Here is a 12,495-nt window from a genome sequence, read left to right on the forward strand (position 1 = left end):
CCGAAGCGATAATAAGACGTCACATTCGAACGTCTCACTCAGTCTTGGTGAAGTTACCCATCCCTCTCTTAAAGGGACGGCACCTACCAGCAGTTGATTTACAACTGATCCACGATGTGACGGTGGATACTTTATTTCGATACAACCCGGTAGAGTTGGAATGGTCCATGGGCGCATACATATTCCCTCCCAGATGGGAACAAGTCCCAGAACTGCAATTCGACCTCTTCATCACGAGCGTCTTCAAGAAACTACCTCGCTATATAGCCCCATATGAGGATCCTCTAGTGGGGCTGATAGACTAGATGAGGCTGGTCCTAGCTCTGACCCTAGGTATATTTCCGAAGATTCAGAAATGAACTGCCTTCGTTTTATCACAGAGAAACAAAACCCTTCATTTCATGATTTTCTCACTCTAGTGGTTAGAAAAAGGTTTGGGATCTCAAAAGGCAATATAGAATTCTTAGAAGAATACAAGGCCAAGTCAACTAGAAGACAATATGAGTCTTCCTGGAAAACGTGGGTTGCGTTTGTCAAAGCAAATGGACCAAAAGAAATTTCAATGAACTTATGTTTGTCCTTCTTTGTCCACCTTCATAGCCAAGGTCTGGCGGCCAATACGATAAATACGTGCAAATCAGCCTTGACTAGGCCTCTCCTATATGCCTTTAAAGTGGATCTGGCGAATGAAATCTTTAATAAGATTCCGAAGGCATGTACTAGGCTTAAGCCCGCGGTACCATCAAAGCCCATCTCTTGGTCTTTGGACAAGGTCTTACATTATGCCTCATCTATGAACAATGAAGATTGTTCTCTTAAGGATCTAACCCAAAAGGTTATTTTTCTGTTCGCTATCGCCTCCGGGGCTAGAGTTAGTGAAATAGTGGCCCTATCCAGAGATGAGGGTCACATTCAGTTCACAGAAGTGGGAGAACTGAATCTAATTTCTAATCCATCCTTTCTCGCTAAAAACGAGCTAACCACTAAGAGGTGGGGTCCCTGGAGAATCTGCCCTCTGAGGAAAGATCTCTCTCTATGTCCTGTAGAGTGTCTAAAGGTCTATCTTTGTAGAACTTCAGACTTCAGGGGAGGACAGCTCTTTAAAGAAGAAACTTCTGGATCAAATTTATCCCTAATACAACTAAGGGCGAAGCTCACCTACTTTATTCGTAGAGCGGATCCGGACAGTACTCCCGCAGGTCATGATCCGAGAAAAATTGCTTCATCACTGAACTTCTTTCAGTATATGGACTTTGACCGCCTTCGTTCATACACTGGATGGAAATCATCCAGAGTGTTTTACAAACACTATGCTAAACAAGTGCATGAACTGAAACACTTCGTAGTGGCGGCAGATCGTGTATTAAAACCTGCCCCTAATTACTGTAGTAAACAGTTTTTGGTTTGGGACCTCACATGTCCTCGCACATGTAACGGATGACAATCATCCAGAGTGTTCTACATACACAATGCTAGACAAATCCATGATCTGGAGCAATATGTGGTGACGCCAGGTAGAATATTTAACCTGCCGTCTAATTCTACGATGAACAGCTAATTGACTGGGACTGTCAATTAAAGGTAGACGTGGTCACCCTTCTTAGGTGTGACTTCTTTTAATTAAGTGTTACCATGATAACACTAGCTCTGTTCAAAATCCCAGGAGTGGAATTATACAGATAGCACTAGTGCCGGTGTACGAAGTACACAGTGCATATAGAAGTAACCAGTACAGGAATTATGAAGAGAAATTGTTTTATAATTTTTCTTCAGTCTGAGAGTGGCACTCATCATTTCTTCCTTCAAGAAGGAAATATAGTCTCTGTACTTGTTACAGGTATAATCCCATTGTCATACTACATTCGTTTTACTGAACATCTTTTAGTCATTTATTAGTAATAAATGTCTATTAGAATGTAGTGCGCCCACCTTCGCCAGACAATTGTATGTATACATGCCAGAGTTCTTCAACTTACCAAAGTAAGTATCCCTTAAATATTTGTATGCATAAAATAATAGATATAAGAGACACTGATGTTATTTTAGCAAATATAACACTATGAGACTATTTGTATATTCAGTGTGTACTTATGTTTGGTCATACTATGTATGTTAACCTCAAGATCCCTTTTCTACTGTCTAGAATGACTCTTCCCTGTAGGAGGCAGGAAGCGCTAACATTGGTTATGATTAGTGATGGGGACGAATAACGGTAACGTCCCTTGTCTGATGTGGTCCCCATGACCATAGAAAAGGTTGCTATAAGGTTAAGGCACTGATTAAAAATCCACAGATACACTAATGCTCTGGTATGCTTCCATCAGGACGACATGGCTTGAGCCCAAAAAACGGATTTTGAGCGACGCAAAAAATCTATTTTTGGGTGAGATGGCCATGTCGTCCTGATGGACCCACCCATCTCTTCTAAAAGAAAAGATCTTCACAGTATCCCTCCTGTGGTACTGTATCTGTAACACCACGATCAATGCTACAAGGAATGTCCGCCGTCGTGGGAATGGTGCTGTTTTATTCCCAATAGTATTACGAGAGCGGGTAGTGCCTTTGGACGACTCCCTTTTGCCACATCCTCCTCGAAGCCAAAATGATGTTTGGGGTGCAGATTGCTATGGAGGCCTGTCAAGAATGCGTCCGCTGATATTATGCGTTATCTTTTAAAGAAATTTTCAGGATATTCGCGCCAGGAGTTAGAATTCTGGATACCTAAAGGTAAAATTCTCTGGGAATATCACTGTAGTACATATATGCCTTAGGAAGCTACTTTAAGGAATTTCCATCAGGACTACATGGCCATCTTACCCAAAAATAGATTTTTAGCTTCGCTCAAAATGCATTATATATATAAATATATATATATATATATATATATATATATATATATATATATATATATATATATATATATATATATATATATATATATTTAATGAGCCCCTTTCATGTAGATATTTTATGTAGATTACGTAAGACTTTCGTAGCGAAATTCATTTTACTTTTTATTCAAGCTAATATATGTGAGTTTACGACTTTTTTAGGAACTAAATTCTTATTTTTACGTATATTTGCTATGAAGTATTTTTATTTTTTGAAGTATTGTGTCATATTTGAGAGAGAGAAAATTATTAGTGACACGTGTCTTCAAAGCTTCGCAATGCCCGACTAGAGGATGTAATATTTTATTATTATATTTTGGACAATAGGAGGGTGAAGCTAGCTGGGAAGTTTTCTCGCGGGTACGTTGATGTGTATCTTAGAGTTACCTGAAATCCCCCTTGATCCACCTCTCGGCATTTTTATCGAGTTGGAAACTCTGACACCAACAGGTAAATGCCATGTTTCCCAAACAATTTGGAAACTTCTAGAATTCACCAAATTCGATATATAATGTGACCCAAGGTTAGGTTAGAGTCAAAGGCAGACAGACATAGAGATTGAGTTAGAACCGCAGCCTGAGATAGCCTTCTTCCTCTCTCTCTCTCTCTCTCTCTCTCTCTCTCTCTCTCTCTCTCTCTCTCTCTCTCTCTCTCTCTCTCTCTCTCTCTTTCTCTCTCTCTCTCTCTCTCTCTCTCTCTCTCTAGCAATCCATCGTAATTTTGGAGTGTTCATTACGTTAGTGTGTCCTCTCCTAAGTGACTCTGTGCCCGAAAGCAAATTGTGTGTCACAAAAGACTAAAAGATGAATTTTTAATTCATTGTATTAGGACGAGAGTTGGTATTGTATAATGGTTTTTTTTTTTTTTTTTTTTTTTTTTTTTTGTAAACAGTCCTGAAGGAAGTATAGACTTTTTGTAAAGTAATCTTGATATCTATTATTCATTAAGTGTCACACGTGAACATTGTATTATCCAGAATTATTTTAAGCATTTATATTATTTTTATTACATTATTTCGTTTCTTAGGTTAAGGTTTATTCGGAAATAATAGATCTAGTTAAGTTATTTTAATTTCCGATTGTAACATTTTTGTCTTATTTCAAATTTTTTTCACAATTAATATTTTTCTAGTGACTTAATTTTGTTATATAAATTATTTTCAAAGTGTTGTAATTTAGATATGATATATCTATTTTTGTGAAAAGTGTGTTATTTCCAATCATCATTATTTAGGACCAGATTCTGCGTGTATTCCTTTTTAGAACCATCATTAGATTAAATAAGGTTTAATAATATTTACAAGTAATTACCCAGTTTGGTTTTGAGTGTGCTTGAGAGACATTTGGATTTTCAGTTTTTATATATTGCTGTTTGAGAGTTATTTAACTGTCTCAAAATTTTGGTATTAATATTTTAAAGTTTAACAGTTTAATGTAAAAGCAAACAAGGTAATTTGGAATTGGAGAGGTTAATTATCTTGCCAGTCGTAGTATATATAATATTATATATTTGGTTCCAGGTCAAGAGCCATAGTATAATGTATTATCGGTGCTCAGACCTTGGAACCGAACAGTAAGATATATATTTTGGTGTCCAGACCCTTGGTATCGAGCGAGTCTGTTTTAGATATTGGTTATAACAGGGCCGTGTTTTTGATAAAAGGTTTTTTATTAGTACAGTGTTGATATGGTTTGAGTATTGTCAGTATATTATTTTTTGGAGAGGCATCAATTATTGAAAAACTACAAGATGGTACAATTTAGTATCCAAGAGTTTTCAAGTATCCCAAGTGTTCTAGAATTGTCAGAAGCTAATGTAACTAAAGATCAGTGGCTATCGATCTTAATGGCATGTGGTGGCTATGCTATGAGTTAGATGAATAAGGCCCAAATCAAGTGTCTAGCCTTAGAAGCGGTGATAAACTTGGGAAAATTATCGAAAGAGAATATTGTGGCAACCGTGAACTGTTGGAGGAAGCCGAGTAAGAATTTTTAGCGAAGCCATGACTGGTTGACTTTCAAACTGAAGAAATGCAAGCAGATAAGGATGTAGAAGCTGAGATTCGACGTATTGCAGCAGAAGAGAATTTGATTAGGTTGGAGATAAAAGCAGAACGAGAGGAAAAAAGAGAGGAGACAGGACGAAATGGAAGAAAAACAACGAGAAGAGCCTGAGAGATATCAAGACATGCAAGATTAATGGAAGCAAGGTGAGAAAAAGAAGAGAAGAAACACGACGTGCTCAGGAAATGGAAGCAAGGCGAAAAGAAGAAAGAGAAGAGAGACGACACACAAAAGAAATGGATGCAAGGGAAATCAAAAGAAAGGAAAAAAAGAAAAAAAGATAAGAAGGAAAAAAAAGAAAAGAGAGACGACATACGAAGGAAAAAGAAATGGAAGAAGCAAGGTATAGGTAGGAGTTAGAATTTTTGCATGCACTTTTCCAACTGGAAGTCCAGACAGAATCAGATACGACTCCTGCTAGGCACGGACCTATGTTTAATGTATTGGAAGTCCAGAGGTTAATTCCAACGTTCAGAGAAGAGTCCTCAAATGAGTTCTTCGATCATTTTGAAATGGTCGCAGCGACCTTGAAATTGCCAGAAGATAAATTGTCTGTGTTATTGCAGAGTGTGCTCTTTGGGAATGGTCGCAGTGCCTACCTATCCTTATCTCAGGACCAACAGATGGAGTATCAAGAAGTGAAGAGGAGCGTGCTGCAAGTGTATCAGATAACCCCTGAATATCAAAATGAAAGGCTTCCAAAGTTGGAAAAAGAACGAGGGAATAACTTTCTTGGATTAACCTCATAAGGTACGACAATGTTTTAAGAGATTGACAGAGGGTGCTAACGTAAAGGACATGGCTGATTTAGAAGAATTGTTAATACTAGAGCAGTATCTACGAGGAAATCCTGAACACATTAGAACATACTTGAGAGAGAGGGGTGAAGAAACTCGATAAAGCTACTTTGCTGAGTGAAGATTAAAATATTACCTGTCCTAAACCCTCCTTGGGCACAAAGTTTCAACCGCCATTCTGACCATGTGTCAAGTATTGGCTGAATCACGGAAACCAATTTGGAAATAACTACGGGAAGAAGTTCAACAGATATTATGAAAGTACCATTCAGCCACCCCTTGAGATATTACTAGAGAGTTATGGGGTCTTTTGACTGAGATGATGGTACTGCATTGGATCCTTCTCTCTGGTTATGGCTCATTTTCCCTTTGCCTACACACATCCACACTGAATAGTCTGGCCTATTCTTTACATAGTCTTCTCTGTCCTCATACACCTGACAACACAGATTACCAAACATTTCTTCTACACTCAAGGGGTTACTGCACAAATTGTTTAGTGGCCACTTTCCCCTTGGTAAGGGTAGAGGAGGCTCTTTAGCAATGGTAAGCACCTCTTCTAGGAGAAGGACACTCCAAAATCAAACCATCGTTCTCTAGTGTTGGGTAGTGCTGTAGCATCTGTATCATGGTCTTCCACTGTCTTGGGTTAGAGTTCTCTTGCTTGAGGGTACACTCGAGAACACTATTCTATGTTATTTCTCTTCCGCTTGTTTTGTTAAAATTTTTATAGTTTATATAGAACGGATTTTGATCAAAGTGAAAAATCTGTTTTTGGGTGAGAGGGCCATGTCGTCCTGATGGAATGGTTCCTATAGGTATCCTTCTAAGGGAAATTTGCTACAGTGATACTCACATCGAGTTAAAACCAAAGGTCTCCAGGATTCCCACTCCTGGCATGAGTATCCAATAAGAGATATCGTATAATATCAGGGGACATATTCTAGATACAACACATGGCAATCTTAACCCCAAATAAATTCAACGCTTCGATGTAAGGGGGAAGAGTGGCAAAAGGAAGGGGTGTCGTTCTAGGTACCCGATGGATCCCCTTCCCTACTACTACTGTGACGCCATTCCTATTCTTACCGTTAAGAGGAAATGGCCACAGACAAAGTAATTTTGGGAGGGATCAGCAAAAGGGTGGGTTCCATCAGGACGACATGGCCCCCTCACCCAAAAATAGATTTTTCACTTTGATCAAAATCCGTGTTTTGGGCTCAGGCCATGTCGTGCTGATGGAAGTATGCTAGAGAAATGTCTTGAAACTACTATTTGATGTGGATTTGTGTATGTGCCTTCTACCTTGAATAGATTTTCCTTATCTATTCTACTAGACCTATATGTGAAAATCCAGAGAACTCTTACTCCCACCAAACCTGGAGCTGGCTTAGTGCATCCTGCTCCCCAGCAAGGAAATGTCGATGTCGGCAATAAGGATTCAAGGTTTGTATTTCCTATCGGAACAAAAAGGGGAAGAGTTTGAAAAGTACCTTGTTAACTTACCTTAAGTATCTAATGTCATAATTATTCCTTTAGAAAATAATATTGTGACTTTAAGAACCTAAACACCATAAAGGGGTTTTAGTAAGGCTCTAACACACTTAATTAGTTTATAACTGAGAGAGCAGTAATAAGACGCAAATACGGTTAAGTATTTTATTATGCAACTAGATTACCAGAATGTAGTTACAACAAAGTATGTATCTGATCCAGCATTACAATACATAAAACACAAATTTTCTCGTGTAAAAATAATATAACAAAACATTATCAAATAATGCCAGTTAATGGAAGATGTGAAAACCAGATCTATCTGACTTAGTCAGATATTCGGAAATGCATAAGACACCGTAAAGCAAACGCTCACTCGGCACTGGTGTATTGATCAGATATGCACCTACTTAAAACAGTGTGTCATCCATAGTTGTGATCTGCCCAAGTGGGTACGTATACCCATGCACCCGAAGCACTGTAAAGTTCCAAAGCAGTCCACTGTTCATTGCAGCACTAGACGACAGGTTTAATCACGCTACCAGCTGCCACCACAAAATGTTTTATCTCTTGTACTTGCTTTGCGTAATGTTTGTAGAAGACCCTGGATGACTTCCACTAAATGTACGAGCAGAGTCTCTCAAAGTCCATATGTTGAAAGAAGTTCAACGAAGAAGCAACTTTCCTTGGATCGTAACCCACAGGTGTACTGTCAGGATCTGCCCTGCGAATAAAGTAGGTGAGCTTCACTCACAGTTATTTTAAAGATAGGTTCGATCCTGAAGTTTTGCCTCTGAAGAGCTGAACTCCTTTGAAGTTCAAAGTTCTTCGAAGATAGACCTTGAGACACTCTACTGGCCAAAGAGAGGCATCTTCCTTCAACCTGCAGATTCTCCAAGGACCTCACCTCTTGGTGGGTAGCTCCTTCTTGGCAAGAAAGGCAGGATCGGGAAACAAATTCAGTTCTCCTGAGACCAGGAACTGAATATGGCCTTCGTTTCTAGATAAGGCCACTATTTCACTAACTCTAGCCCCTGAGGCTATTGCCAACAGAAAAATAACTTTCTGTGTTAAATCCTTTAGAGTACAGTTCTCATTATCCAGGTTCGAATCATAGTGCAAGACTTTGTCCAAATACCACGTGGTGGGCTTTGGTTGGGCTGCACGCTTGAGTCTAGCACATGCTTTCGAAATTTTATAAAAGATTTCACATGAGAAGTCCACCTTGAAAGCATACAGAAGTGGTCTAGCCAGGGCCAACTTACAAGAAGTAATTGTAGTAGAGGCCAGGCCTTGTTCGTGGAGATATATGGAGAATGCGAGACAGAAATCTATCCATATATCTGTCGGTTTCCTTTCTTTCACAAAGGTCACCTATTTCTTCTATGATGATTTGTATTGTCTCCTAGTAGAACGTGACTTGTACTCTTCGATGAAGTCAGCTTTATCCGTTGAGATTCTGAACTTTTTACTTTCCGCTAAAACGAGAAAATCATGAGATGCAGGTTGCTGGTTCTCGAGGATGAAGTGTAGATAGTCGACTTCTGGACCAGTTGGGACAGCACTGGATTCGGCAATGGAAACAGCTTGAGATTCAACTCCAGGACTAGAGGAAACTAATTGCTTTTGGGCCACTTGTGGGCTATTACCGCTGTTGTCCCTCTGAAGGATCTTAGCTTGTCGAGGACTTTAAGCAGGAGATTGGTTGGTGGAACCAGGTAAATATAATTCCACCGGTTCCAGTCTAGGGACATGGCATCCATCGCTTCTGCTTGAGGGTCCAGGTAAGTGGCTACGTAACAAAATAGTTTACTGTTGTCGCTCGTGCAAAGAAGTCGATCTGTAGTTCTGGGACTTTTCCCAAGATGAATGAGAATGAGTCTGCGTCCAGGGACCATTCTGTCTCTATGGGCTTTTGCCTGTATAGAGCTTCCACCGTGACACTGCGGATCTCTTGTATGTGAACTGCTGATAAGTGCCATCTCTTCTTCCTCGCCAGGTAGAAGATGGCTAACATCACATGGTTGATGTGGGGTAATCTCGAGCCTTGTCGAATTAGACACTTTACTATCACCTCATTGTCCAGGACTAACCTGATTTGGGTTGATATGTGAGGAGATAGTCTCTTCAATGTCAGGAACACAGCCATAGCTTCCAAAATCCTGATATGAAATGTTTTGAGCTAGCGTGACCAAGTCCCTTGGACCTTCTTGTCATGAGAATAACCTCCCCATCCTTCCAAGGAGGCATCCGTATGGATCACTACCGATGGTTGTGGTGGTTACAGGGGAGTTATCCACGCTAGACTCTTGGGTGTGGACCACAGCTTTAATTGTGTGTGCATCAAGACCGAGGTCAACCTTAGTTGATCTCTTTGAGCGTTCGATGCGTATTTCCTCCAGACTCCTAATGCATCTTTAAAACATGCCTTTAGCACTGGGTCTGTCACTACTCCGAACTGTAGAGAGCCAAAAACTCTTTCCTGTTGGCGTCTTGAAATCCTCTTGTGACGGATTAATATCCTGACAGATCCTGTGACTTCAAGTTCCATTGGATTCCCAACCACAGGAACTGTTGAGCTGGAGTGAGACAAGATTTACAGTTGATCATGAAGCCTTAGTGTTCCAGAAACTGGATCACTTTTTGAACTGCCTGCAGACAAGTAATCTTGGATGCTGCCCATACCAACCACTCGTCTAAGTAAGGTACCACTTGAACACTTTCGGTGTGTAGCTGTTGGACCACTGCGTCTGGTAGCTTGGTGAATATATTTGGTGCTATGTTCAGTCCAAAGGGCATTACTCTGAAGACAAACTTCTTCTTCTGTAGTCGGAATCCTAGGTAGGAGGAGAAAAGACGACTCATTAAGAGATACCATTAAGCATCTGCTAGGTGTATTATGACCGTGAACGCCCCTTTTGGCAGAAGGGTCCTTATGTGTTGCAAAGTAAGCTTCCAGAACATGTTGTTCTCGATAAACTTATCGAGTGGAGACAAGTTTAGAATGACTCTGAGTTTGTCTGAGTCTTTCTTTGGGACATAAAAAGCCTTCCCTGGAACTTGATGGACTTCACTTTCATTATCACCTTCTTGGTCAAGAGTTCAGAGATATATTCTTTCAACGTTAGGGTGGAGAGTTAGAAGAATTCGGGAAAGAGGGGGGGAATTTTGCTCCACTTCCACCCGAGTCCATTTGTGACTAGGCTGTGGTCCCAGGGATCGAAGGTCCAGCAATCCCAAAAAAGATGGAGTCTGCCGCCTACCTGAAACCCCTCACTGCTTGGGGGGTCCTGTAGATTTGCCTCTGCGACCACGTCGTCCTCAGCCCCAAAAGAGGTTACATCCTGGAGAACTTTTCTTGGAACAGCATCCTTTCCAGCTGGGGCGAAAGGAAATCGACTGCCTCTCAAAGGTAGGGTTGAATACTGGCGACTGAGTTACCAGCTCCTGAGGGACCATCTGGAAGGTGGTCTGAGGCATTGTGGTCATGGTCATGGCGGGGATCTGCGCATGTCTTCATGGTCCCCTTGCCCTCTTGTTCGTGGGTTGGGGACCTCCTTCCGTAGAAGATTCCTCTTTAGGTCATACCCCATTTTTGGAGAGGGTTTCTGTTCTCCGTTGCTGCCCTCGTAATGACCTCTTGGACCAGTTCCTGTGGGAAGAGGTAATCAACTTCCTTTGTTCGTGCCGGATGGTCGCTACAGCCAGGACGAACTCTTTGCAAGCTCTCCATGCCCTTAGGAAAGCGTAAAAGTCCTTCACAAGGGTACCCATGTGAGAATTGGCTAGGAAGAGGAAGATTTCTGGGGCATTATGATTGCTTGTGCTTAGCTCCAAGCAGTTTTGATGATAGAGAAAGTGTCCGCAAGTCTTTCCTTCGACTCCTGTTCCTTCCTCAGAAGATGGTCTGACAACTTAGGAAGGTTCTCGTTAAACTGCTGTCCTGCGAACTACGGGTCTAGTTTGGAGACAGAAAAGGTTAGGTGGACATCCCTCCACTTTCCTTCACTGGTAGGCAGTGCGAGGGAGAATGGCTTACATTCTTCCAGAGTCGGGCTTGGTTTTCCCTCGTCAGCAGCCCTGACGACAGAGTCAAAGGCTTTCTCCGTAAAGGGAAGTGAGATGGAGGAAGGTGCAAGAAAGGTGGCGTGTTTCTTGCTCAGTGCCGAGACTTTAGAATTTATATATTTGGGTCCTTTTAAGGTCTTCAGAAGGATGGCCTACGCCTTATCGTGTTCAAACACGACGACCTCCTTAGGGATCATTTCTTCTCGGGTCGCACTTTCGTCCCGCAGTCTCACATAGCACTCGGGATAATCGGAGAAGTTAGGCCAGAACTGGAGGTCTTCAATCTTTCTGGCTTTCAACTTCTCGGAAATGCCCATCCATCATGGGCATATGCTCCGTGTACCTCCAGGGATTGGATTCGGATAAATGAGGGAGATCGGACACTACAAGAGGCTTCTTAGACATGCCCCTAGCAGTTCTCAGACGGTCGATTTTCTCCTGCATAGTTCCTTGTTGCTTCCTGAATGACTCCTGCATGGCTTTCTGTTCCTGTTGGAACGATTCCATCATGAATTTCAGAGATGCCAGAATCTCCTCACTAGCAATAGCCTGGGCAACAGGTTATGAAGTCAGTGAAGAGGACGTTGATGGTAGTGGCTGGTATGCGGCCACGGCAAACTGGGGGTCCTCTATCGCCGTCGAGAGGGATTCCTCTTCCTCCATGCGGGGAGTATCCTCGTCCTCTTCAGAGATACCGTGCAGCAGACCCTCTTCCGTGTCAGAGAAAAATTCTGACATCCTCTCTTGATGGATGTCTATGTCCTCTAAGGCCCTGTTGATGTCCGAGTCGACCTTCAGCTGAATGAAAGAGGACAGAAGCTGTTCCTGAGACACCATCTCACTAGGAAGAGCCTTAGGGAACAATGTGCATCTCAGGGAGTCGTTGGGTAAATATGTTCCTAGGGAGTTCTTCTGGAAACCCTTTACCCATTTGTGGAGGGTATCCCTTGCTGTGTCCCTAGTCTCTGGGGTAACTAAGGGAGCTTCACTGAAGCCATTAGCTAGCAGGGTCGAGCAGATGGTACAACCCTTCGGGTCCTAATATTTAAGGACTCCTGGGACGATGCAGCAGGGGGCATGAGACCTATACATCGTGTAGCCACAGAAGTCCTTCCCCTTGTGGTTGCAGAACATCGCTCGACATTTCTCCATAGGGTCATCCTGTAAAGTAGGAGAAACTTT

The sequence above is a fragment of the Palaemon carinicauda genome, chromosome 7, assembly GCF_036898095.1.
Source record: "Palaemon carinicauda isolate YSFRI2023 chromosome 7, ASM3689809v2, whole genome shotgun sequence".
Lineage (NCBI taxonomy): Eukaryota > Metazoa > Arthropoda > Malacostraca > Decapoda > Palaemonidae > Palaemon > Palaemon carinicauda.